Here is a 22,646-nt window from a genome sequence, read left to right as displayed (position 1 = left end):
CTCTTTCACCTCACCAAGAGGGGGTCCTTTACTTTCCAGAAACCACGTGGCTCCCTCTTACATAATTGCAGGGGTCCTCACTCTGCCCCAAACCGCATGGCTCTCTCCTCACCTGGGCAGTTATCCCCTCACGTCTCAGAGCCAGTCTTTTCCAAGCTCCCACACAGGCTCACTCAGGAGCACAAGGCCTAGTTACATGCTGGGTAGAAGCCACTCCCTTCTTCCTGGCTTAAAACTTGGCCACAGCTATTTAACATATCTATGAAACCAGTTAAGGGTTATAGATATGTTAAATAATCATTCCAGAGGTTAGCTGCCAAACTGTTGCTATGCAAAACAGCTCTCAATGGCCCTGGCCCTATTTGTCCCTTCCCCCTGGGGGTGGGGGGGTGAGGACATCTTAATATTTCCTGGACACCCTGAACTCTGGACCTCATCCCAAATCCTTTTCTGGGCCCCCCCTGACTGCACCCTGTATCAATTAGAGCAGAGTACCTCGCAGCAATGAGAAAACTTTGTCTAAGAGCCTGCCCAAGGGAAATTTGAAGAGGAATCAGATTTAGGCATCTGGGGAAAACCCTGGAGGCCCACTGGCCACAAAATACATGATAAGCAGAAATAAATGACCAGAGTCACAAGTAATTTAATTACTTTTCTGCTGCGTTAAGTGACTATTGAAGAGAATTTAGCTCTTCATGGAATTTCGCAGGGAAGCAAAAACAACGGCGTTTGACTTAGGGTGTTTTTGACTTTGCTTGTGCCCTAGTCTCTCCCCTCAATTTCCTTTCCTACCTGCCCCCTTCACTTTCCGAAGATCAAGTACATGTCTCTCAGGACACAGCTCCCAGTCTGCAGTATGTCTGGTTTCATTCCTGAGTGCCACCGTGAGAATGACATAGTGAATGTGAGGTCGGGGCGGGGCACAACAATCTCCATCGTTCTGCACAAGAACAAGCCAGTGCTTAATCTAATGCAAACATAATTACTTTTACCTAAACAAAAGGAGAAAACAAATAACAAGAAAAAGAACTGGATGTTTACAGCACGCGCTGTCTGCTCAGAAGTGAACAATTATGTGGACATGAGATAGGCATCTCATTCTGCCTCTCAGCTGCTCCTTCTCAGAAACAAATCTGAAAAGCATTTAGAGAGAAACTAGAGCTCCGAGTCCCAGCCATTTTCTTATCCTCAAAAGCTCCCATTTTAGGTTCCCGTCATTGCTCTTTTCATGAGTTTGAATATTAATAGGAAGTTGGCACTTTGAAAACACGGCATTGAAGTTGGGTGTCGGGAAGAGGAACGCTTAAGTGTGTTTCCCATCGACCTCTGCCTGGGATTGCCCCCTTTGATGTTTCTGAAGAGAAAGTGAGTCTGAAGGAATATATTCATTCACTTATTCTGTTATAGGAAAACGAAGGGACCAGACACTGAGGGATTCTGGAGTACGAGGTTTATTCCTTTACGTGCACGGGCTCAGAGGAGTCATTTCCAAATTCTGAGCCCCGAACAAAGGATTCTTGGGGAATATATAGATTAGGGGTCTTCCTATCTATGTGGCAAAGCAGGATACAGAAGCAGAATGCGGTAATTAGTTCTATCTATGGGGCAGAAGCAGAGTTCAAAGGCTAAATGTGAAAATTGGTTCTATCTGCAGGGGTGCTAGCCCTAGTCCTAGTGACTATCTGGCTATTTGCTTTATTTGCTCTTCCCAGACGGCCTTATTGTTCTCCTATGGCGCCTGGAGTCTTGGGTGAGCAAAGGTCTCCCAGGGCTTCTCCTATCAGTGCCTGTTCCAGTCCTCACTATCCGGCCACCCGCCCTCCCAGACGGCCCCATCATTCTCTAGAGCGCCTGGGGCCTGGGCAAATAAAGGTTAAACAGAAGTTTTTCAAAGTTTCCCATATCAATTCAAAAAACATTACTTACTTACTAAAGGTAGGAGGCAGGGAGCTGAGGTGAACCAGGTGAGGGGATCAAAAGGTGTGGGCTTCCAGTTATAAAAGAAATAGGTCATGAAGATATAACGTGCAGCATAGGGAATATACCCAATAATCCTGTAGTAATTTTGTACAGGGACAGATAGATGGTAGCTAAACTAATCCTGAAGATCGTTTCATAGTAATATACACACAGAATCACTATGACGTGCATGTGAAACACAGGATATTGTATGTCAATTATACATCAATTAAAAAATATATTGATCGTCAACCTACTCGGTGACAGGGACTGTTCTGCAATGAGCAATACAGATAGGAGCACTGTTGTCCTAGACTATATAGCTCAGTCTAGAAAGAAAAAAAAACATGGAGCAAATAACTATACAAACAAGAACAGTAAAGTGTGTGTTGTTATGAGAGCATATAGCAGAGTAGCCTAACCTAGTAACAGGTGGTGAAGGCGGGTGGGCAGGAATAGCCTTTCTAAGGAACATTCAACTAAGCTAAGCCCTTAAGAATGAGGAGGAATTAGCCAGGCAAACGCATGGAAAGAGAGAGGGAGAGAACTTCAGAGAGACACTGCGATTCCAAAACATTGAGAAGGCCCAGAGTTAAGCAGGGTGGTGACACACTTAAGAACCTGAAAAGTTGGCCTACACATTGCCCAGGGCAGCTGTAACAAATCCCCACAGCGTCGGTGGCTTAAAACAACGCACATTCATCCTCGCACGGCTCTGGAGGCCAGAAACCCTAACTCGAGGCGGTGGCAGGGCATTGCTCCCTTGGGAGGTTAGAGGGGAGAATCCCTCCTCACCTCTTACTGTTTGTAGAGGGTCCAGACGTTCCTTGGCTTGGGACTGTGTAAATCCAGTCTTGGCTCCCATCTACACATGGCTTTCTCCTCTGTCTCTTCTTATAAGGACACTTGTCATTCACTGGATTTGGGGCACACCTGGTTAATCTAGTACGATCTCATCTTAAGATCCTTAGTTACCTCTGCAAAGACCTTTTATTTTTTCCAGATAAACTCGCAATTCACAGATACTGGTGTGTAAGGTGTGGACATATGTTTTGGAGACCACAGTTCAACATACCGCAGTAGTGGAAGTAGTGAGTGTGGCCAGGAGACAGAGGCCTTAGGTGAAGCTGCAGAGATAGGCAGGGTCTGATTAGGCAGACCTTTGGGCCTTGCTGAGAAGGTTGGTTTTCTAGTGCTGCGTGAACACATTAACACAAAGTTAGTGGCATAAAATAACATCTATATGTTCTCTCGGAGTCGTGTGGGTCAGAAGTCTACACACACTGCAGTTCAGCAGGATCCTCAGATCACAAGGCTTAAAAAGCAAGGTGCTCACCAAGCCGGGCTCTTATGTGAAAGCCCTAAGGTAGATCTCACTTCCAAGCTCATTCAGGGTTTAGACAGAATTCAGGTCCTTACAGTGCCTGGACCCGTGGGCCCTACAGGTGTAAGGCAACAGTATATGCAATCGTATTTAGCATCTCTTTCCTTCTGCCACAATTCCAAGAAAGATCTCTGCTTCTAAGGACTCATGTGGTAACTTCAGCTCACCAGAATAATCCAAGATGAATTGCTATGTTAAGGTCAGCTGATGAATAATCTTAATTACAGCTACAAAGTCCCTTGGGCCATGTCACATAACATATTCACAGGAATAACACTGGGGGTAGAGTTATGGGGACTAAAATTGTGCCTGCCACGTGTGATATTTGTAATGCTATGCAATGAAACCTCTAATATGCCCTCAAGCTCACAGATTTCTGTTGCCCCTTCCCACAGAAATGGCACATGGAGACCAGAGTTGTGCCTTTTTATGCTGCACTATCCTGACTGCAATTTCTCCCCTCCCTCCCACTCTCTTCCTTGAACCCTGGCTTTATAGCTGTGTGTGACTTCAGACAGGTTACTTAACTTCTCTGAGCCTCAGTCTTCCTATCTGTAAAATGAGGATAATAATAGCATAAACTCAAAGGGCTGCTTTGAAGCCTAAGTACTATGAACATTTGGAGTAACCTCTGGCAGATACTAACATTTCAACAAACGCATGCCGTCATTTGGCACGGTAGCGTCAAGAAACCTCGTCCAGGGCTTACACACGTCGCCATGGTTGCCACTCGTTGGCAGAATACTCTGTAGGTGCATCATCTGACTAGAATTTAGCTAAACCCTTGCCTAGTCTTGCTCTATGTGATGCTCTTTTATTTCCCATTTCATAAGAATGTCTTCCTCTTTAGCGTCCATGTTCTTAAGATCCTATTCCCAGTGATGCTTTCATGACTCAGCACACAGACTCCACTCCCCAGAAACCATCTTCCAGGCTCTGGACTCCAGATCGAAAGCAGACCCTGATTTCAGCTGCCCTGTACTGGACAGGTTCTTGATTGTCCTTCCAGCAGATGCCAACCCTCCCCTTATTTGGTAGAAAATAACAAAAAAGATTAACAAAGAGAAGTGGATTCTTTCTCTCCGAAAATCCACAAAAACCAGTTCAAATTACCAGGAACAATTCCAGCAGGGAAGTTGGAGCTAGGAACCTTCGGGAAGTTTAGGGGAATTTATCTGAGAAGTTCAGCTTAGACAGCCAATACAAACCAGGAATAATCATCAGCTACCTGGAGACGGCCGCCTATATAGCATTTTTTCTTGTTAAAGTAATCAAAAGAATGAGAAGTTAGCCTGCGTCTGACTTGTCTGCAATAACACGGCCCGACGGAATGCTTTCTTGGCTCAGACCAGCATGTGATGGCTCTCCGGTGGCCTGGGCATTATGAATATCAATTGCAGTCATTGATTCTCTCCGTGTTAACATGCAGGCCATCCTGCAGAGGACTGGGTTTAAAACAGCACAGACTAATGAATTGTCACTCTATAAACTCAGCCCAGGATTAACCTGATTGAGTGAAGGTGGATTTGAATATTTCTCTCCAGGACAGTCAGCCTGAAACTCTCCATCGAACCCCAGGCGTGTCACTGAGATAAATGCATAATCCCACAACACTTTCTTTTGTGCAGTCAACAGCTAAAGTCAGGTAAGAAAATAGCCTTTTAGACGGGTTCAGTGTTTTGCAAAACAGGCCCACATTCAGCCACTCCCCATGTTGGCCCTCCCCAGAGGGCCATGCTGAGCGGGGCAGCATGTTCCTCTTCATTTCAGCCAGTCTCAGGTGCATTTAATGACTGAGTGTATCAACGGTGTGTCTGCTTTCAGTCTGACGACTCTTTTGTTTCTTCTGAGCGTTCCCTGGTAACAAAAATATAAAATTCACCCTCTTTTCCCCCCTTCCCAAACCATCAAAGTAATGTGTGAGTTCTATGGTGAACTGAATTGATCACTAAGGAGCACAGGACTCTTATGAGACTGAGAGATGTACCATCCCCTGAGACCGCTTTATCGACTCAGGCTGAATACTTCAGTTCGGAGCACCAATGCTGTGGAAGCTGGCATGAAATCCACACCACGTGACCTTCCTCCTTCCATGGCTTCCTCTGCCGGCTGCCTCTCCAGTGTTGCAGACTTGATGCAGGAGAAGGATCCTGGGTCCTAAGAGCACCTCTGCATTGCTGTTGGCTAAGCTTCACACCAACCAATCAGACCGCATAAGGGAAAAGGGACCAGAAACCCAGGACATGCCCGTGACTTTGAAGGCAGTGAACTTCAGATTTTAATTTGTGCAATGAATAAAGGGATGACAGGGCTTCCACAGAGGCAGTAATTAAGAAGCTTAGGATTCTTTGTTCTCCAAAAGATGAGGGTAAAGAGAAGAGTCACGAAACTATTCAAAAATCTCGGAAGACTCAGAGTTAAGATCAGCAAAACCGGAAAAATCAAATAAAATATAGGAACATGAGGTTTTGTATTGGCTTTTTTTGTTAATGTGGCAAAATCTCTGTTATTTATAAGTGTTAAGAATAGTAGTAATGCTGTGCAGAACTACATTTATCCTGTAATGATTAATTGGTTCTTCCTTTCTAAAATAGATATGATTCCTGATGAAAACCAGTGTTTCATTTTATATTTAAATGATGCTCCATTTAACATGTTGTTAATAATAATTCACTCTTTAAAATGTATATTTCAGTAATGAGGAACAATTTACTAGGCTTGAAAGAAAACCAGCTTATTTAAAGTGGAAGACATCTCCCTTTTAATTATGGTGAAAGTTCTCTAACCAGACATGTCAAACACTTTACAAAGAGCCCTTGAAATGTATTTTTTTTCATTTAGAACTGTTTTACACTTACAGAACTGTAGCGAATAGAGTAAGAGAGTCCCCATACACCCCATACCATTTCCCATATCATTAACATCTTATGTTAGCATGGTACATTTGTCATCATGAACAAATGTCGGCAACATCATTATCAAATACATGTCACCTATTCTTTGTATTCTATGTTCTATAGGTTTTTTCCTCCTAATCCCATTTTTCTGTTCCAGGACCCCGTGTAGGAAACTACAGCACAGTTAGTTATCACATCCCTGGGCTCCTGGGTGCTGTGACAATTTCCAGACTCTTCTTGTCTTTGACAACCTCAGCAGTTTTGAGGAGCACTAGTTAGGTAGGTAGACTGCCCCTCTGGTGAGACTTTTCTAATGGGTTTCTCATGACAAAAGCGGGTTAATACATTTTGGGAGGAAGACCGCAGAAGTGAAGTGCCATTCTCATCACATCCTGTCGAGAGTACTTATTACCAGTGTGAGGTTATCCTCTATTACCTGTCTGTAGTAGCGTTTGTCAGGGTCCTGCACTCAAAAGTTACCTTCCCCCTTTGCACACTGTACTCTGTAGAAGACAGTCACTGGGTGCGGCCCCTCTTCAGGAATGGGGACTTATGCTTCACCTCCTTAATGGCGGGAGCCTACAGGAATTAATCAGAATTCTTCTACACGGAAAATTTATCTATTCTCTCCCACATTAATTTACTTAATCGATAACTAATCAGCCTGGCGGTGCCCATGAATATTTATTTTTACACTTTGAGTTATAATCTAATACTAACATGTTTATATTGTGGGTCAAATTGTTCCAGCTTTGGCCACTGGCCATTGGATGTTCTTTGGCTTCTGTGTCTCTTTGACACACCCCAACATTCTGAGATTGGTTTTGCTTATTTTCTTGGGCACTTCTTTGCTATCCAGCACTACAAGATGCTCGAGGCTGATGCTACATATTTCCTACTCCAGCCCTAGAATCAGCCATTTCTCCAAAGAGCTCCGCTTCTTTTCATTGGAGTGGGTTTTACATTTTTTAAATTTCAGATCGGGCCCCTAAGGAAGAATAAATAAAAATACAACTCAAGCCAATGGGAATTGATATGCAATAAAAATATTTTATACTTTAAAAATATCTGAGAGTTTTCAAGTAGATATAAATTTGTTTGATCCTCACAGCCACCCTAAGAGGCAAGCAGGGGAGACAGTGTTACTCTACTTTGACAATAAAGAAACTGAGGCCATAAGACTTTCTGTGATTCCTCAAAGCCATGGAGTTAGTAAATGGCAGGCAAATCTAGTACAAACATCTAGAATTTTTAGTTTATACTTCAGTGCAATAGTGTCATTACAGTATATATAGGTGAATAATTATAGGTCGCCAACTGATGTGGCCAAATTTCTATTTGGTAGCACTATAGCACTATCAAAAAGTTGTTAAGAAAATTGGAAATATTCCAAGAAAATTCCTAACTTCTGATGTCACAGGAAACAAGTAAGATTTGCCTGAATATACTCTTTGGTCAGCAACAAAATACCGGACTGTTTGGAGACATTTAGTGTGCCATCTCAATGAATAGTTTCAGTAGAAGACTCCACTTATAATAAAGTAGCAACCATTTCATACCATAGTTTGAACAAAGCATCCCAGGTTTTCACCATCTAACAATAGAAGAAACTCAACTTCTGAATCAAGACTGAAATAATCAATCAATTTTTAGCCAGCACTGTTATTGTAAATGCTAGAAATATCCGCATTTAAAAAAATGGGTAGAAGAATTAACATGGAACTGCATTGGAAGTCTTGAATATATTGATGTTATTCACCAAGTTGGAATTTGTAAAATCAACTGCCCTAAATCCTGAGAAATCATGTAAATTGTCCCTATCCAAAGTCGGAGTAAAAAGCAAGAGCTTATGGGAGGAGAAGCTCTTCTTTATGTTCAAAAACATAAGCTCTTCTATGTCTTAGTTAATTCAATGAGTGAACAAAAGTACCAAGGGATGAAAAACTTAAAAACTACCCAAATAATTCATGGAGACTTAAAGGGCTACGCCCAACACTTTGTATTCATTAAATTTTTCCTTCATTTCAACCCATGCCAAATCACACGGTCACTTCCTTCTTGGCGCTCCTATTTCTACATCAGTCCCTAACCCCAGACCATAAATTCATATAAAAGTACCATAACAGACTCCCTAAAAATGCTGAAAGAATTAATGAATTCCCATCCCCATCCCAACATAGTATCAATGACTTTTCTTTTCAACAAGTAAGGTAGTTAGGTCAGAAACACTCATTTGATATACATTATATAGTGCTTTACATTTCTACATTATCATGTGTATGTACCTTATTTTACCACTGGATTGTAAATACCTTGAGGGCTAAAATTAGAATCGACAACCTCACCTATAAAAAATGGATGATCATATCCATGTTTCATGGCTGTCATGACCTAATGCATGTGAAAATACACAGCACAGTAATTAACATGGGTAAAGTAGTTATTAGCTTTCAATTCCTCTTTATTTTCACTATTTTGTGTTTCTCATGGTTCCTATTAGAGTCTTGCATGTAGTAGGGGCTCAGTAAATGCCTGCTGATGCATTGTGAGTGCTTCAAGTTCAAGGGAGAATTAATAAAAGCCAACTATTAAAAGGCAGGATCTAGGAATCAGTGGTTAACTTGAAGAAACAGTTCTATTTTTTACATTGGCTCCAGCAAATGCACTGAACATTGTGTTATCATTGTCCAAGAAGTTTTAAAACAAGTTGCTAATACATAATAGTAATATGGTGTCTTAAAGGACACGAGAAATACAGACAGCTCTTTCAATAAGAGGTGTTAAGAAGTTGGAAGGAGCTGGAATTCTGTTCAAATAGAAATGGAATTGCTGCCTCTCTTTCAGGTTAAGAGGACTGGGGCCATTAAGTACAATTTGGATTTTCTTTGACAAGCAAGGATGCTAAGAGATACTTTCAACACCATCCACTAGCCAATAAGCTGCAACAAGTTTACATTATATACAATAGCATATAACATAGATAACTCTCCTCACTTTCTCTCCATGTTGTCTGCCTCATTGGGTAAAGCCTTCTTGCTCAGTGGTGGTTTGAATGGGTGGTTCTACCACTGGAGAAAGTAGTGGTCCTGAGTGGAAATCAGGATTTCATAACAATGACCAAGGACTCACAATCAAATTTACTCCATTAATATATTACAGCTCTGTATTCCCCTAAACCTACTATAAAGGAATAATATGATAAAGCAACTCTCATCAACATACAAATGAAAATCTCAAAAAAATCATGGTATTTGTTTCTAAAAATGAGGCAGGATAGAAGGAAGCAAGAAAAATTCCCTGGCAAGTGGAATGGGGAAACTGAGACAGAGAGCTGATTCAAATCGGCCTTAACCAGCACCGTGGCTCACCTGCCTCCTTCTCCCTTGCATGACCACTCCCTTAGGACAATGAGTTTCTGGTCAGCATCAAATAATCCTAGTAACAAAGCCGCAGGTCTGCAGACCACAGAGACACAGCTTTGGTCAAACTAGGGACAATATCTAGGCCTGAATCATGTTTCAGCTCCAGGCCCAGAAAAGTAGCAAAACCAGAGGACATGATGCCATGGGTAACATGGGGACCAGATGCAACGACTAATGACCCTAATGCTGACCAATTAGTAGAGACCACAAACCCTGATGTATATGCTTATTTTGATGTATCAAGATATTAAAGAATGCCCCTGGAAAGCTGATGAATATTCTATCGAGATCCTACCCTGAGACTCGCCCCCTAAAATTCCTGCCTTTAGAAAAGAGATAAAACCCTTAAGATAAAGGACATAGTATGTGCTCTCTCTCTCTCTCTCTCTCTCTCTCTCTCTTTCTCTCTCTCAAGCATGTCAGTGCTTTCTTTCTCCAAATGTGAAAGAGGATCCCCATGAGACTTGGTAACGCCCTGAACCTGTCTCCAAGGGCCCATCTTTCACCTCAGGAATTTGTTTCCTGAGTCCGCACAGCCCAGCTGGCTCACTTCTTCAGTGACTTTCTGCCTAAAAGGCCGATGCAGCTCTCTATGCAACCCACTCACATCTTCTTGTCTAGTGTACTTTTGCTTTGCACGCTAAATGAACTTCCTCTTGCACTAGAGTTCTTGACCCTGAATTCTTTCTTTGCTGAACTCAAGAACCAAGAGCCCACACCACCAACAAAAAGAACACTTTTTTGAGAACATGATTGTTGAGGCTTAAGAAAGTTTGAGGTCCGCTGTTCTGGGGGACACTGGGACAGGAGAAATAATGAAGACGAAAGACGGTGCCAGAGGGAGTGAAGTTAAAATGAAAGTGAACACACAAAATCTGCGAGATGCATTTAAATCTCAGAACCAAACTAGCTCTTCAGAGGAAGCAGCTTTTCATCTTCTGAGCTGACACGAGCCTTTTGATACCTCTGTGGTTTTGACCTTTCATTACTGCTATACACAGCCACCTGCCTTCACCCCTCACCCGAGCCTCTCGGCTGAAGTGCCGAAGCCAATGCCCTCAGGCTCCCGGGGATGGCATGAGGCTTTTGCTGCTCTCACTTCAAAACTGGCCAGATTGGGAGATGGCTGCCTTGCAAGAAAAGGCTTTTTCGCTCAGTGGCAGCCTCTTTGGTGAGAGCTGTAATACATCAAAGCGGAGAACAGTAGCAATCATGCAGGGAATGATCTCAAAAACTTTAACGAACCATTTAAAATAAACTCATTTGAACGTAATTTAACAACACCACTTTTACAATTAAAAATACTATTTCACATACAAATGCAGAACATTAGTCCCATGTCAGGAAGGAATGAAGTGAAACTGGGGGGCTTTTGAAACATGAATGCCATCGTGGTAATTTCTCCTCACTCCATGGTGCTCTTAGGCAGCCCTAATGAAAGAATGAATTGATTTAAACAACGTTTCATTGGAGCAGTGGGGTTTGAGGAAGTAAATGAACTTGATGGTTGGTTGTAAGAGCCAGGCTTGGAACTAGAATTACATTGTTATTGAAATTAGTTTCCATCCTTTCCTCAGTTTTATTTGGCTCCATTTCTTTATTTATTCCTAAAATATCAACCGAGAGTTTCAGCAATTAGTAGAATAGTTCAGCACTCCTTTTGATGTATTTACATTGGCTTGCAGATGTATATGTAAAAGCAAAATTATACTCTCTGGGAAAACAAATTGGACTCCAACTGTTGCCCCCAGGAATTGCAGCAGCAGCTGAGTTTCCCTTTGAAGAGTAATAGGGATAACGAGCCAGCATGTGGAGTAAGCCAAGACAGCAATTCTCAGTCTTATCCTTCACCATGAAACAGTCAATGAATAACATTGACTGTGCACACCCACGACTGTACCAGGTTATAGATCTCAGTGTCGTGAAGACAGGCTTCAGATTGTGAGCCATTCTCGATGCACTGGCATGGGCTTCTACGAACACCTTTTTCTCCAGCCCAACAAAGTAAATCAGATTGCTAGTAAGAGACAGTGACGATAGAGATAACTTTATAGAGATATAGAGATAACTCTATATGGCCTGAAATGTTTTTTTAATGGGTCAATTTTGTACCTTGACAGTTACAAAAGAGATGGTGGATTAAAAAAATAAGTATAAACATGTCACGTAAGTGACACACACATTTTCTGCTGCAGAGTATGGCTCTTTTTATATAAAGTTAAATTTGGCTTTTGAATACTAACCTCAAGAAAATACTAAAGTCAGATGCTCTTTCAGTAAAAACAATATTACTGGTAATAATTTTCATCATGATTGAGCAGTACTGAGTAGCATGTTCCAGGCACAGTTTGCATAATCTGTACTAATTCCCGTACAAATTCCCCAAGATAATATTACTATGTTCTTCCTACTTTAAGGAGAAACAAACAGGGTTCAGACTTGCCCAATATTCTACAGCTGGCAAATGGTAGAACTTGGATTTGATAAAGGTCTATATTTATGTTTGATAGTCACCTGTCACCAAGTGTTCATGAAAGAAAACAATGGAGACGTAAATACGATGCTATTATTTCTGTTTTCATGCAGGACCTACTGCATCCCAACAAACACTGTTCGCTTCCAAAGAGCCCTCTTGGGAGGCTGCACGCACTTTCTGGCCAAGATGCGCTGGCTCTGTGATTGCCTCCGTGGAGAATACCTCCATATCCACCTTAGCCGTCACGTGAGAAAATGTGTTTCATATAAATTTAAAGTGAGTTCTCCATCTTGCTTGCCCACCTAGTCTCTGTGGAAATGTTTCAACAAGGACTTAAAACCTGTTTTCAGCAAGGACTGTTTTTCTTTTTTAAACACACACATAACATCTGGGGAGACTATTTTAAAGGGTACAATGGATGTTAATTTTTTAGGTGTGCAGAAGTATTGAGCAGAAGGTACAGAAGTGTCCCATAGACCATCTTTCCCCGACACAGTTTCCCTGATTATTAACATCTGCATTGTACACGTACAACAATTGAACTAACATTGATCCCTTATTAACTAACCCACATAGTTTACATTAGGGTTTACTCTCTGTGTTTTATAATTCTATAAGTTTTAATAAATGCACAACATCATCTATACATTAGAGCACAGGTGGCAAACACAAGGCCCGCAGGCTGAAGCCAACCCTTTACCTTGTTTTAACCGGCCCGGCACCTTATTTCTAGCCGGCAGCAGCGCTGAGCTCTCGCTTAACTGTTAAAAAGCAGTTACATTTATACTGTCCTAATATTGCATTCAGCCCTGTGAAGGCAATCATGACCCTGATGTGGCCCCCAGGGAAAATGAGTTTGACACCCCTGCATTAGAGTATGATATGGAATAATGTTACTGCCCTAAAAATCCCTTGTGCTCCAACTATTCATCTCTCACTCTCCCTAGCCCCACGCCACTGGTCATCACTGATCCTTCTACTGTGTCCTTAGTTTGACCTGTTCCAGATGTCATATCATTGAAATAATAAACTATAAAGCCTTTCATTCTGGCTTCTTTCACTTAGCAATTTCATCGAAGGTTACACCACGTCTTTCCATGGTTTTAGTATATCTATTTTAAATTTAACATGTTAAAAGAAAAAGTGCAAAGATATCTATCTTCCATATTATATCTACATTTCAAAAAAGTGCATAGGGAAGGAGCCTGGAAGGGATTTGGCTAAAACACATTAGGACTGTGGGAATATGGTACATGGGTTTTTCCACCTATTTCCATTTTTTTTTCTGAATTTTTACAAAGAGGTATTTCTTAAAATATTGTTCCAAAAAGCAAATAAGGAAATTGACCATATATCTTTATGGTTTTTTTCCACTTATTTGACATTCTAGTTAAATGTTTTTCTCCACCACCCCTTCCCCCCACCCCATGTGTGTGTGTGTAGGTGTGTGTTTTCTTTAAGCTGAGTGTTAAAACCATTTGCATTCTTTGACTGAGAGAGGAAAAAAAGGCAAAAGGGAAAAGAATACCCCCAAAAAGGCAAAGGAAAGAAACACATTTGGAAAAAGTGAGTATTTCAGATTAGCCCATGAGTATTCATAGTTCTCTCGTGATTTACAAACACTTACAACCAGAGAACACACACTTCATGACAATGAATGAAACAGAACTTAGTTCTGCTGTAAAGCAGCTTCTGTTCCAGGAAAAATCACACCTCTCGGCCCAAATCAGGTAAAGCCTAGTTCTCATGATAGCTGTACTGCATGGAGCCCTTCCTTTATATCTGACGCCACGCTAAGCACTTTGCATATGTTATTTCATACAATCATCCCAGTAACCCTATGAGAAAAACATTGAAAAGATAAGGAGGTTAAACGAGGAAACTGAAGTCAAACCCAGAACTTAAAAGCCCTCTCCTATCTACTAAATACTTCTATGAGTTACGATATATAAAATCTATACACATTCTTGTCCCCAATTTTGTATTCTTCTCCATAGCCAAGAGTTATCACAGAGGGAAATGGGGGACAGTGAATGGGCCAAAGACCAGCATTTCGATCCTCCCAGATGTTTTCCATGCTAAATGGGAGAATTCAGTAATTAATGTATTTTTTTAATCCAAGGTTCCCAGCCTGGTGCAGCATGAAGAGGGCTTTGAGGACAATTAAACCTGGATTCAAAGCTGTGTGGTATGTGAGAACGTGGGCCCCTTCCCAAGCTCCACCCCCCGCCCCCCGTGGGGATATAAAGAAGGCCATCTGTAAGACCTTGGGAGCCTGGCCAGCCCCTCGGTCAAGGCACGGCCGGATGGAAACTGTTCTCCAATGTGAGCCAGGATTGTAAACAGCTTGCATTTTGATCTCACATGGCTTGCGCAGCACGGTCGCCCTGCATGCCCTGTTTGCCTTGCTTCCTGTGCCCTGTGTTGCCCTGCAAGGGGAAACCCTGGGCTGCAGAGACTTCTACCAAGAGGCCGCTCCAGTGTGCACGTAAGTCCTAATAAATCCACGTCTTTCACAGCCAGTCCTCTCGGTTATTTCTTGGGAATCGGCAAGCAGTACCCTGAGGTTTTCTCGGATCTCAGCTCTTTGCATAACCAAATCCCACCTCCAACTTTCCATTTCCCTCCTGACTGCTCTTATCTTCAATTGCTTTATCTATAAATTGAGGATCAACTAAAGGGATTACTGAATAAAATTCCATTCAGCCTTCCCTTGAAAACTGTGATGAAGCTCTTCATTGGACAGAGAAAGAAACGTGAGGCTTAAAACATTTGGCAACTGAGTGGCCCTCCGCTTGGTTCCTGACTCACCTAGTAGAGGGACCTTGGGCAAATTTCTTAGCCTCTGTGTCTCTATTGTGTCACTTAAAAAAATGTGGATAATAGTGCCTGGCCCTGGACATTATTATGAGGATTACAGTGGGTAACTACCTGTAAAACATGTAGGACAATGCCTGGCTTATAAGAGTAAGAAGTCATTATCCCTTTGGTTGGTTTTAATCAGACTATTCCTCCAAGGATTTAGGGGTGGAAGGCTTAATAATCAACATAAGAGATAGTAACTCAGAGCCTGTTCCTATATGAGTGAAGATGGTTCTATTAAATGCTGGTGTATCTACACGGAGAAGGAGCTGCAGGCAAGCACTGGGTACATGAGAGTGAAGAAAATCAAGGCCACAGTGAGACAGAGACTATGCAACCTACAAGTGCATTTATAGAACATATTCCAAGCAACATAGTTTAGGAATGATGGCTTGCTGAAAAGGATCCTGGCTTTAGCATAAAATAACCCTTGGATCAAATCCCAGTCTCACCACTTCATTGTGAATTCTTGAGAAATTGACTGAATGTGTCTGAGCCTCTGGTTTTTCATTTATAAAGTAGAAATAGCAAGACACCCCTAGTGGAGCTGTTTTGAGGATCAAGTTAAGACAGCTACCACATGTAAACCACCTACGAAATAACTGGCTGACCTAAAAATAGCATTTATTAGTTTTCTGCCTCTGTGGGAAGCCGATTGTACCCAGAGAAGATGAAAGACCTATAAAGACCTACAAATTATTCCCGTCAGTAAATATTATGTCACTACACCCAGTCTTCTCTGCCCAAGTCCTCTTTAACATGCTGAAGCATCGTAATAACCCCCAATGGTTCATTTAGGGAAGATCCAGCAAGGAATCGACTAGCCATTTACCCTGACCAGGGTGATCTTCCTTGCGCCAGCATATCAATCAATCATCTTAACCTTTCCTCTCCAATTAGGATCTGCTTTTTCTCAACTAATTTCCATGGCTCCACTGTCTCACACACCTGTAGGTCAGTGAGACACTGAGAACAGGGAAGCGCTGAATTTTAATTTTCTTATATGGAACCATTACTCAGTGACCCTCCTTTCCACATAAGGAAAAAACTGCCCCTTGGCTCCAGAAATTCAATTCAGCTCCTATTGAACTACCATTTTAACTGAATTCAGTTCTTTGGTATGTAATATTGGAACTGGAAAAGTCAGCATTTGAGCTACGTGTCACTACCAGAACCAATAAGTAGGAACAAGGACTGAATCTTTATGGGCACTTTACTCAGGTGCCAGCAATCTGAGAAGATGGCACGTTATGTTCCCGCACAAACCATCTTAAAGTCTCATCTCAAGCCAACATTTTTTATAAGGAGAATAAAGGGTAGGTAAGAGGTTTTCAAAAAAGGTTAATTGGATAAGAGTTGTAGTCCTGGAAGCAATTTTTCTAGTGCTTTCTCATTTGTTGATCAATAATTATTTATCTTGTATGTTCCTTCCCTGGAACACAATGGCTCTGATACCATCCTCATCCCTTGCAGACAGGCCCCCTGAGGCACCAAAGTCGAACTGCTTGTCACCCTCCTGGAGCCAGAGTGATGTAGGCCATGCGTTCCAGTTCCTGCAATAACAGCTCTCCACGTGCATTGATCACTTCAGTCTATCAACTAAGGCTAAACTCTTCAACTCGTGAGTTTCCCTATCAATACAAAACTGAAGGTGTAAGTAATCTCAGTGTCCGTGAGAAACATCTGGTGGCAGCCTCCCTGCCAAAGCCCCAACCTGCCTGCCTGGATTTCTGTGGGATTGGGCAATGAGCTGAACTTTTTCACAGGTTTCTCTCAACCCCATCCTTCAACTTGAGTCCTGAATTCATCTCCTTAATACTGTATCAGAATCCCTTAATTCAAGACCACTTTCCCCACCAGAGATGCCAAGAACTTCTGCTTGTTGTTACATATTATCTTCCCCCCGCCCCCAGAGTATACCTTAGAGGGAAATTCTTATAACAGCCTAACCTTGAATTTCTCCCAAACTCTCACTCTTCAGGATGGTCACTATCGAAAAGCTGAAAAACAAAAATATGAAACAAGTGTTTTGGTGAGGATGTAGAGAAATTAGAACTCTTTGGCACAACTCTTGTGAGTTGGCTGGAATATAAAATAGTACGGCTGTTGTACAAAACAGAATTGGAAGCTCTTAAAAAAATTAAAATAAAATTACCATATGATCCAGCAATTCTGCTTCTGGGTATATACCAATAAGGATTTAAATCAGAAGCATGAAGAGGTATTTGTACACCCAAAATATCCATTGTTTTAGAAACATATCTGTAATGTTATGGCAGCATTATTCACAATAACCAAAATTTGGGAGCAACGCAAGGGAGCACCACTGGACAAACAGATAAACAAAATGTGATAAATACACACAGTGGAATATTACTCGGTCTTAAAAAGGAAGGAAATTCTGACACATGTGACAATATGGGTGACCCTTAAAGACATTGTGAAAAGTTAAATAAGCCAGTCATAAAAAGACAAACACTGTATTATTTCATTTACATGAGTTATATACACTAGTCAAATTCACAAAAAGTAGAATGGTGGTTTCCAGGTACTGGCAGAGAAGGTAATATGGGGTTTGTTAATATGGGTATAGAATTTTAGTTTTGCAAGATGAAGAGCTCTAGAGATTATTTACACAACAAAATACTTAATACCACTAAACTGCACACTTAAAAATGGCTGACATGGTAAATTTTGTGTATACTTTACAATTAAATTTTTTTAAATTTGTAAAGTAAGCTAATCAACTTGCCAACTGATCGCTTCTCCCTTGTGGTATCTTACACTATCCCACCAAAGAATACCTGAATCTTCAGCCCAGCACTAGGCCAGCTGCTGGGACCACAGTGAGTTTGACCCACAGTTTCCTGCAAAAGAAGTAAACTGCCCCTGAAGATAGAATAAAAATCGGAAAAGAGTTCATGCCATTTGTGAGGTTAAAGAATGAGAACAGAGTCCAAAATTCCACAAACAAAAAAGAAAATGAAAGAGAAGTGACTTTGCGCCACAAAAAACAATTAAGGGAGAGTGAAAGGCTTCGCAGACATCCTCAGAGAGAGAGAGAGGCTCAAGAGAAAATGAGCTTCCTAATGAAGGAGGAGGTGTGCGAAATTAATTATGCCTTTGAAATACCGACCTCGTTCCTTAAAGCGATTGCAACCCTGAAAATAAAGAAAAGACACTTGTACGAGTTAGAAGTAACGGAGCCTGTGAGGAATTAGGCGTCTATCAAGACCAATAAAGGGGATGTTTAGAGAGCTGGAACAAATGCGCATCAACAGGTCCCACTGCCTTACTTACAGGCAATTTATTGAATTAGCGCTTAGAATTTCTCCATTAAAAAACACTTTCTGAAAGATCAAGGGAATACTATTGTAACTACACAAACCAAAGTAGAAAGGGCCCTTGAAATCTCAGACTTCTAAGCCTGGTGGCTCTAATAATAGAAACAAATATACTCACACCAAGGTCCTTAATAAAATAAACACTACACTGAGCTTCAGGGGTTTTTTTCCAATCAAAATGATGAGTGTTTATTACAAGAACCTTTATTATATCTCTCTTTCATTATTTTATTAACTAAGCAACTTAGGCAAGTCACTTTCTAAGTTTCTAAGTTGGGGGGTTCAATTTTCTTCTCTTTGGGTTTTAACTATAGAAATTTTTGCAGATTGAGAGCATATAAAGTAGGAGAAGTGCTGGACAAAGTGCCTAGTGTATAAGAGATATTGCCCTGGCTGGGGTAGCTCAGTGGACTGAGCACAGGTTGCAAACCAAAGGGTTGCCGGTTCAATTCCCAGTCAGGGCACCTGCCTGGTTGCAGTCCAGGGCCCCAGTGGGGGCCATGTGAGAGGCAACCACACATTTATTCCCCCCCCACACTTTCTCCCTCTCTTCCTCTCTCTCAAAAAAATAAATAAATAAAAATTTTAAAAAATAGAAATATTGGTCACAATTGACCATTATTATTCTCTCTAGAATTAATAGATTGTCCCCCTCTCCGCCTTGAGTCCCCACTTTCTACCACCGTATTGCTCTTCACGGCCGTTTCACTGAAAAGTCACTGAACTCACCTGGCAGGGTGGCCGGGTATGGGCAGAAGTTAAGTGGCTTCTGAAGACATAGGTTCAAATCCCAGTTCCTCCACTGAATCATTGTGTCACTTGGGGCAAGTCATCTGACCTCTCTGTGTCTCTATTTCCTCAATTACAAAATGGGAAGAATGAGATCCATCTTTCAGGGCTATTTTAAGAACTAAGTGAGATTATGTATGTAAAGGACTTAGCATAGTAGACAATCAATAGAAACACTTGTGAAAGGGTAGTTATTACCGCTGTTATAATAACAACTTCACCTATTGATCTCACAAAAGTAAAGTTCTTTGTGAAATCGGTCTGGTCCATGTATATTTAAAGTAAGGAGTAATTTGAAGGGGTAATTTTTCCACTTCTTTTAAAAAGGAGGCATAAAGAGAATTTTAAAGAAGTAGAAAAATTATTTTTAAAAATAAAAAATGTAGAGGTGGTGAATCATTCACACCTTAGAATAATAAGACAGTCCAAATTCAAATGTTTTTGCTCCTAACAGCTATTAAAATCAGTACAGAGAAAAGGAGGGTTTTAATGGGGGAGGAAAAAGTCACCATGAATGACGAGATGACTGCCTTTGAAAATGGATCCAGGTCTGAGAATGTGGTGAGGTGGGAATATGAGGGGAAAAAAGATGCCAGAGGAAGGTAAGAGGGGCACCCCCTCATTTGTACATCTATGCATCCAACTACTCAACCATTTAGCACTGACCACATGCAGTCACTAAGTGTCTAACCACAGACATAAAGAGACACCATTCCTATGTGCTCAGAGGCTACAGCGCAGTGTGGTAGACAAGCCTCCCATCAGTGCAGTGCCGTATGGAAGTGCTACAGTCTCAGAACACAGTCACTGCTTCGGAAACCCAGAATGACTGGGCGATGATGAGATGAAAGGCAGAAGGATAAGGGGTCCTGGACAAAGAGTGTCATATGAGCTACCTCCATCAGCTGATAACAGAGGTTAAACTGGAAGGAGCATATTACTGGCAAACAGAATGAAGTCATGAAAAAGCATAACCAATTCTGCAGGCAATTCTGTATGAGTCCAGCATAGGTCAATTAAGAGAAAGAGGGAAGGGAGAGGGAAATATGCCAAGTATGTACGTGCCAAATTGGACTCAATGAGTAATTTTTAAGCAAAGAAGAGACACAATTATATTTGCCTTTTAGAAAGAAGATTCTACGTATCTTGGAAATTATTGACTACAAGTAGTTAAGTTTGAAGAAAGGGAGACCAGTATGGAGGCTGTTCAAGTGCATCAAAAAATGCCAACAACTGAACTAACAGGGATAGTGGCAATGGAAGTTGGCTCTATTTCAGGAACTAGAACTGATAAGGTCCGCTGACCCCTTGTTTGCGGGGTAGTGTAGAAATGACACTGAAAGCTCTGGTGTGAGTAATTGAATGGACGATGGTAACATTAAAGTGGGAAAGACTGAAGGAAGAATGGAACCAGAGGTCAAGTTCACAAACGTACGAAGAGAGCCAGCTTCCTATAGCAAAAGCAACTGAATTTAGTTCATTTGCACAAACGCTGGGAAGGAAAGGACTATAATATCGCGAAGGATTATTTTTATTGTTCCCATCTAATAATCTGACAGTCCAGATCCTCCAACATCACAGCTGCTTCCCATAACTGACTTTCGACAGCGCAGCACTGGAACGGCATCAGGACGCAACCAAGAGTGCCATAGACTTTAATGAGCTTTAAAAAAATAGCTAAATGTGCTCATTCCTCCGAACAGCTGGAACGTTTCCTCCTAGAGTTGCTAAGTGTTTATCATATACTTCTGCAGGCAAAACCCGGGAAGTCAACCTAGGAGAAGGCTCTTCTCAGATTATCCTGGTGAGTGCCCTGCCCCCTAAAACCTGGCCAACACCAAAAGAGACAAGTCAGAATGTGTTAATGCCACACCACAGAGAACAAGAAACCCTGTACACTGGCAACAAGGAATGCAGACTGTCATGAAAAGATCCCTAGAATCTTTGGGGACCTACAGAAAGAGACCAGAATACCCACACACCACAAGACAGCACTAAGTTGGAGTTCCAAGGCTATGGTTTGACAAGCCATCCAGAGACAGACTGGCGATTGTCAAGCAAAACAACAGTGTAAGAAGGGGTCCTTTATTGAAGGCTTGCTAGGTACATAGACCTAAATGCTTAATATTTGATATTTCAATCCTTATAACCTCCACCCTGTGAACATCATTGTTTCCATTCCCATTTTAGAGCTAAGGAAACAGCCTTAAAGAAGCAATGTCCCCAGTTTCACTGTATGTAGCGCAGCCAAGATTCAAGCAGAGATCTCTTTGCTGCCTGAACCACTTCTCTTAACCATTATGCTATAGGGTCCTGATGTATTGATAACAGGCACTTAGGCATGAGCAGGGCAGGAACCATGGGCCAGGTGCAGAGGGTCACCAGGGAGGAGAACCCCGGGTGCCTAGCAACGGGCAAAACTATAAGCCCTTGCATGACCACTCCCCTTAAGCATTAACTACTGGAGATGGCATCTAGGCCTCGGCTATGTTTCTTCTCTGAGCCCAGAAAAGCAGCAAAACCAAGCAGAGTGAGACCATTAGGATCAGCCACAAGGACAAATGACTCCCTCCCCTGGTACCAACCAATCGCTGAAAACCCCAAACCTCGCCAGGAGGAGACACCCCAGGAAAGCTGATGAATATTCTGTTGAGATGCCCCCCACCCCCTAACCGCAGATAAAAGCTCACAGGATGAAGGACCCAGTGCTGGCTCTGTGCAACACACCATCATCTCTGTCTTTCTCCGCCCCCTTCTTTCCACAGGGCATGCGCTTTCCTCCTCCCCTCACCCCTTTCCCACACCTCTGTCTCTCCCCTCCCTCACATCCTTCCCTTCCCCCTCTTTCTCTCTTGCTTTTTTCCCCATCTCCCCCTCTCTCCCCCTCCCTCTCTCTTCCTTTCTCTCTACCCCTCTCCCCTCTCTCTAGCCCTCTCTCTCCCCCAACCTCCGAAGGCCCTCCTCCTGCTGTCCCAGGGTTCCTGAGCCCATTTCTTCCACAGCTCAGGCCTCACTTTCTCTACCTCTATTACTTTCTAAATACACTTTCTCTTTTAATTTGACTTTTGGCTCTGAATTCTCTTAGCCAGAACTCAAGAACTGAGGCTGCTGAACCAAACTTTAACACCTGGTGCCATTTTTCTGCCTTTAATCCCCTAGACCTGTGTCACACCAATGTTTAAGAGTTTGTCTGTAACACCCTAAAAAACATGCCAACTTTGCTCAGAAACTGTACTAAAGCTGTTTCAGTTTCCTTTAGGGTCAAAAGACCTGATGATTCATTAAGCCCACCCACAGGCAACCTACCAAAAACACGTAATCCCAGGCTGTTCTATTTGAACTAGAAAGACGGATAAATATTATTACTCGGAGTCCTACAACTCCCTAATATTACATATTTCTGTAATACGTCCTCTGGGTTCCTTCAGAAGTGATTTTGTTCTTGTTTTTGTTTTTTTGTTTATTTTTAGCATTTCTCCACAATTTGCCACCTCAATCTGTTCTGAATAGAAC

The sequence above is a fragment of the Artibeus jamaicensis genome, unplaced genomic scaffold, assembly GCF_021234435.1.
Source record: "Artibeus jamaicensis isolate MK-2021 breed Jamaican fruit bat unplaced genomic scaffold, CSHL_Jam_final contig_797, whole genome shotgun sequence".
NCBI lineage: Eukaryota > Metazoa > Chordata > Mammalia > Chiroptera > Phyllostomidae > Artibeus > Artibeus jamaicensis.
The sequence above is the reverse complement of the archived record's forward strand: the minus strand, read 5'-3'. Positions refer to the sequence as shown.